This window comes from Narcine bancroftii, chromosome 4 (assembly GCF_036971445.1).
Source record: "Narcine bancroftii isolate sNarBan1 chromosome 4, sNarBan1.hap1, whole genome shotgun sequence".
Taxonomy (NCBI): domain Eukaryota; kingdom Metazoa; phylum Chordata; class Chondrichthyes; order Torpediniformes; family Narcinidae; genus Narcine; species Narcine bancroftii.
In genome coordinates this window covers 184,727,844-184,733,882 of record NC_091472.1, presented here as the reverse complement: position 1 = coordinate 184,733,882, position 6,039 = coordinate 184,727,844, and the positions used below count along the sequence as shown (strand labels likewise).

At 40.5% G+C, this 6,039-nt stretch overlaps 1 long non-coding RNA gene across 1 annotated transcript; it reads right to left on the bottom strand.

Moving 5' to 3' along the window:
- Positions 1–734: 734 nt before the first annotated feature.
- Positions 735–4,629, bottom strand: LOC138760008 (uncharacterized). The gene is made up of 3 exons (XR_011355322.1): positions 4,575–4,629; positions 3,733–3,825; positions 735–2,931 (listed from the first exon to the last, which is right to left on the bottom strand). It is a non-coding gene; the product is annotated as an uncharacterized lncRNA (long non-coding RNA).
- Between the last annotated feature and the right edge of the window lie 1,410 nt (positions 4,630–6,039).

The following is a 6,039-nucleotide window of genomic DNA, read 5'->3' as shown; positions in this document are numbered from 1 at the left end:
CTATCCCCATAACTCTGATTCCTGTACCACCCTGCAATCTACTGATCTTTGTTTAAAAGGCAAAAAAAATGACTGGACCCTCGCAGATCTCCAAGGTTGAGAATTCCAAAGATTCACCATCCCCTGAGTGATGATATTTCTTCTGATTTCAATAGTAAATTGTTCACCACTTCTCATATAGTTATTCCTAGTTCGAGGCTCCTGAACAAGGGAAATATTCTCCCTGCAGCTACCCTGTCAAACTTTCTTTGATGTTCTCGGAAACAGATGCCTAACCTATTCAAAGGCCCTTCCCCCATCATCCCACCCCCAACCATTTTATTCAGACACTTGCCTGCACTTTGCTCATACTTGATGAAGGGCTCGAGCCTGAAACATTGGTTATGTATCTTTCCTTTGCTGTATAAAGTGCACTTTTTCATCTGCTGAGTTTCTCCAGCATGGGGTTTTTAACTTCAGTCACTGCATCTGCAAACCTTTGTGTTTCTTTCTAGCCTCCTTCATGTCTCCCCAAACACCAAATCAGTGCGGTAAATCTTCATTGCAATTACTGCAAAATTCACTTCAACAAGGTAACGAGACCAAAATGGTGCATAAAACTTCAACTCCTGACATTAATACAGTGATATCATGAACTGCTCTGCACTCATCCTCTTGCCACTAAGGCCAGTTTTACAAGCACAGAGGACCCCAAAACCCAGCAGCAATAGAAATTCACCAAGGCAAATGGTCACTTAAACAAAAGTTGCTTTTAATTTTCTTTAAACACAAAAACAGGATCAAACTTTAACTTATTACTATTAACTTAACCCCCTTCTAATTCTAAGCCCACGTGTATGTAATGTGTATATGTTCAGGGAAGATCTTTGCTTTAATAGTCCAATCATTCATTTCTCTATGTTCACCGGATCAGGCAATTCTTATATTGTGCACAGAAAATAACATGTATGAAATTTCACCAGGCTCTGGTGCTCAAAGGTAAATGGTAACTACTCAGTAAAGTTCTCATTGGTTTCAGAGAGAGATTTGTTGCTCGTTGGACACACACACATAAACTGATTTCCTCTGATCAGCCATGTCAGTGTCTTGCCTAAGAAACTTGCCCAATCATGGGATTTCCAAATTATGACCTCTTCTTCCAAATCACTACAGAGTTCCTCTTGTTTCCCTTAATTCAGGAGAAACACTCAGAGCCAGCCATTCCCTCTTGTAAAGACAACAAGGGTTTTCAACAGGCTGAACTCAGAGTTCACAACCAGTCTTCAAAATGGGGTTTTCAACAGCTTGCCATCTTGCAGCCTCCAAAAGCTATTGCAGAACTGTATAAATAACTTCTTTCTCTCCCTTTCCAAAGAATTACATGGTTTTCCCCCCTCTGTTTGCAAAACCACATGACCCCTCTTAGAACAGCAAACTGCAACCAGACAAATTGCTGGCACTGGAATTAGTTTCTGAGCCTGGCCAACATCGGTCTAATTAACACCTACTTGTGAAGTCTCCATTGGCATTCATCAAAGTTTCTGTAAAGATATTATGGACATGAAGTCTCTGCTTATGAATAGCTCTTGCATTTCAAAGATGTCTTTTGTGCAATGTTAATGTCTGTTTGTGAAGTGACCTACATTAAACCCCCATAATCTATCTCTATTAAAGGGTTATTTATATATAATATAAAATATAATAACTCATAACACTCTCCCACTACAAACTAATCACTACACTGATAACATTACACAATATATAACATGTTATAACAACGTATCCCAATCTTGAGAGCTTGTATTTCTTTACATGATCAATTTTAACATCTGGACAAACAATCGGCAATCACATTTTTACACCTCTGATATGATTAATTTGAAGATTATATTCTTACAATATTAAACTCCAGTTTAACAATCTTCTGTTTTATTCTTCATTTTATTCAAAAACACCAGAGGATTGTGGTGAGTAAATATGACAACTGATTCATGAGTGGTAGCCAGATACACAAAATTCTACAGAGCAACTATTATAGACAACAGTTTTGAACAGTGGTATAGTTCCTTTGATGAACATTGAATTTTTCTTACGTTTTCTGACTATTCTGAGGAAGATCTTCACTTCCCACTCAATAGCTTCTCGCCAACGTTAGGAACTAGCTTTTTGATAAAGCTATACTTTCCATTCAATGTTTCTGCATTTCTGATATTTTTTACAAGTATACCCCACTTTAAGAATACTGATCTTAGGTAAGTTCGCTTTTACAAAGAATGCAGTGTTCACTTTCACAAAAAGGTTTTCGCTTTTACAAATAAAATGAGGCTGCACACACATCCAGAGGCTGAAAACCTGTGACCAAGGCCTAATAGCCACAATTAAGGCCTGCTACACACAAAATATGATGGGTTTAATTGTAAGAGCCATTGAAAGAGAGGGATAAAACAACAATAATCACATCACGCCATTTTGGCCTACGATAGGTTCTGTGGGAACTGTCTAGTTCCGTAAAGCGGGGTATGCCTGTAATGGATTGAGTGAAAGCTGAGCAAAGCCTACTGAGCTTGTCCACTTGCACCTGCCTTTGCCCAGGTAGCAGAGGGTTAAATAAAATGGTGTTTCACACACAAAAGATGTTTTGAGTGGCATTTGAGCACTGACCGGCCGCTTAAAAAAAGCCAAGAGTCTTTGGGATATCAGAAATCAAAAACACTGCCCATGCAGAAAACCTGAAACCAAGCCAGAAACGCCATCAGCACTCAGCAGTCAGGCAGCATCTGTGAGAAGGGGAACAGAACAAATGTGGCAGAATGAAGGCACTTTGTCAGACATAGCTTCGATAGATGCCCCTTGATGGGTTTCCTGCATGTTCTGTTGTTGATGCAACTTGTGACAATACCTGTCAAATGGTTTAGAACTGTTGCTAGAATTTTCTGGAATCTTAAAATTCCTCTGATTGATAAAAATATGGAATAAATGTTAAAAAAAATCAGAAAACTGTTACATTGAAACAGTAAAAGGCTAGCAAATATAAAACTATTTTAAAAAATTTAAAATGTGAACAAGACCATAAGACATAGGAGCATAAATAGGCCATTAAGCCCATCAGGTCTTTCCCGCCATTTCATCATGAGCTGATCCTTCCCCACCCACCACCCCCCACCCCCCAGCCCCCAGCCCCCAGCCCCCAGCCCCCAGCCCCCAGCCCCCAGCCCCCAGCCCCCATCCCCCAGCCCCCAGCCCCCAGCCCCATTGCCCGGCCTTCTCCCCATGACCTTTGATGCCCTGGCTAATCAAGAACCTATCAATCTCTACCTTAAATGCACCCAATGGCCTGGCCTCTACAATGTCATGTGCCAACAAATTCACCATCCTCTAGCTAAAGGAATTTCTCTGCATCTCCATTCTAAGTGGACACCCTTCAATCGTGAAGTTGCGCCCTCTTGTCTTAGACTCTCCCCCCTCGGGAAACAACCTTTCGGTATCTACTCTGTATTTCACCAGAATTTACTTCATCCCAAAGGGCAGTGATTCCCAGTCCCATAATCGTACAACTGCAATCCGTGGCACATTCACCAACGTGGCACATTCACCAACGTGGCACATTCACCAACGTGGCACATTCACCAACGTGGCACATTCACCAACGTGGCACATTCACCAACGTGGCACATTCAGGAGAGACCAGCAAAGGGACAGAGGGTCAGCTTCTCAATTTGGCTCAGTCCAGCTGGATCAGGAGTTGACAGTTACCTCTATTCAGCCCAGAAATGGGCTTGTGCTCACATTCAGCAATGGTAATAAAAACAGATGAACGTTGGAGGAACTCAGAAGGTCTCGCAGCACCTATCAGAGGTAAAGGTATATAAATGATGTTTCAGACCCGAGCCTTTCTTCAATAATTGTAATCCAAATAAATTTTAAAAAAACAAGTCCTTGCTGATGGTGCATTGACAACTAAATATTACATTTCATCGCCGAAATAGCATTAACTTCCAAACAAAAATGTGCACTGCTAATTTGTGACAGTACTAATCACTAGAAAATATTGATTGAATTCTCCAGGAAATAATATAAAAATAGAAAGCTTTGAAACATTACAGATTTGTTCTATTTTAGAAAGATGAACGATAGACATTTGATTAGCTATCCTCCATCCACACACAAAAAAAATCACTGTTAATGAAATAGCAAGAAGTTATTTGATTTGAAACACAACTGCCTCAGCCTACAAGATCTGGCTTTGACTGCAGCTAATTTCCCTTAGGGCTCAGTGAAGTAAAATTAAAAGCAACCAAGCTAAAACCAATTTACCATCAAGCTACGCTTAAAATGGATTTGTGGGGGAAAAAAAAGACACAGAAACAAGATGATACAGTGAAGGGAACTTATATTTTCTGGCCATCACAGAATAAAATTAATCAAAGTATTAAGTACGGAGATGAACCCAATGCAAGATGCAAGACAGAGGAGACCTTTCAACATAAGGTATCACATAAAAGTCCCAGTTTTATTTTCTAAAGGTAAAGAGAGACTGATTCAAGAGCAGAAACAATTTATCTTCTGAAAACTGAAAGAGTCTGTCAAGCGTTTACCTCTGTGGGCAGATTTTGTTCCCTGGAATTGCTCAATTGCTAGCTGTTCCAGTTCTGTCTGTACAAAAGACAAACCCTTATTTACCTTTGTAACTGGTTGGATCCACGTGCTTTTAAACACCAAGCAGTTTTAGAATTCGACAGGAATATGATAGCACTTGATAAAAATACAATGATAATTATAAAACAGTGATAACATTTGAACCATCATTCTGACACTGAATAAAAGACATCCATATGCCTTCGCAGCATCGCAGAGTTCAGGACCACAATTCAAGCACCACAAGATACAAATCTAAATCAATTATCCTCCTTTGCTTCTCACACACAACTGCCACTCATTCCTACAGCATTAGGTGCAGGCCAAATGACAAGGGATCTGAAGCCTAATGCTGACATCACTTTGTCCGCAAAAAGCTACATTAATTGCCCTGTGATTTCAATTAGATTTTGCCTTACAAGGTGTAACACCTTGACGAAGAAAGCAAGAAACACTCAGAACTCAGGGAGGCATGGTGCTCAGCATTACAGTATCTGTGGCCCAGGTTTGAACCCAGCGCCATCTTTAAGGAGTTTGTGTGTTCTCCCTGTGACCTGCGTGGGTTTCCTCCAGGTGTTCCAGCTTCCTCCTACCCTTCAAAATGTACGGGATTGTTGGATAATTTGGTTGTAATTGAGCGGCACGGGTGTAAGTGGCTTCTACCATGCTGTGAATAGAATCAAATTTAAAGGTTGAGAATAAACTCCACTTTTCATTGGAGTGAATTGGCGGGTAACCTCAGTACTTTTGCCTTGATTCTGAAATGACAACATTATCACATGTATTGCATTTCACATAATTTAGCCAGGTTTTTAACCAAAACAGCTCCAGTTATTATAGGATGCCATTCATAATGTTCTTTATGACATGAAGAGTTTTATTGTAAAACACCAGATGTGGGTCCATAAATTTTAAAATGTGCAAATGGCACTCGAAAGTCAACTTGGATCGGTTTTAAAAATGATGGCCATATTTCCAATGGAATGTATGTCCATTCAAACATGGCTGGTGCTTTATCAGAGACAGGTGAAACAAATTTCAATTGCTTGCTGCACCAAGACCTAGCTAACGAGAACACACCGTATGCGGTGATCTGACCAGAGGATTTCACTATTCACAGACTGGATCGGAACTTGGATTCTGGCAAAGAAAGGGGAGGGGGGGGGGGCGCGACATGTGCCTTCAGTTAATAGCAGCTGGTGCACAGACATTGGGGTCATGTTGACCTTCTGCTCCCCTGCATTAGGGTGAATCTCAATTAAATGCAGACCCTTCTATCTTCCCTGAGAGTTCTCATCAGTGATCATCTCCAGAGAATAGATCACTCTCAATGCCAATCACAAATAGGTACTACAGATCATGGTAAGTGACTTTAACCAGGCCTGTCTTAAGAAAGGCCTGCCAAATTATACCACCAGCATGCAA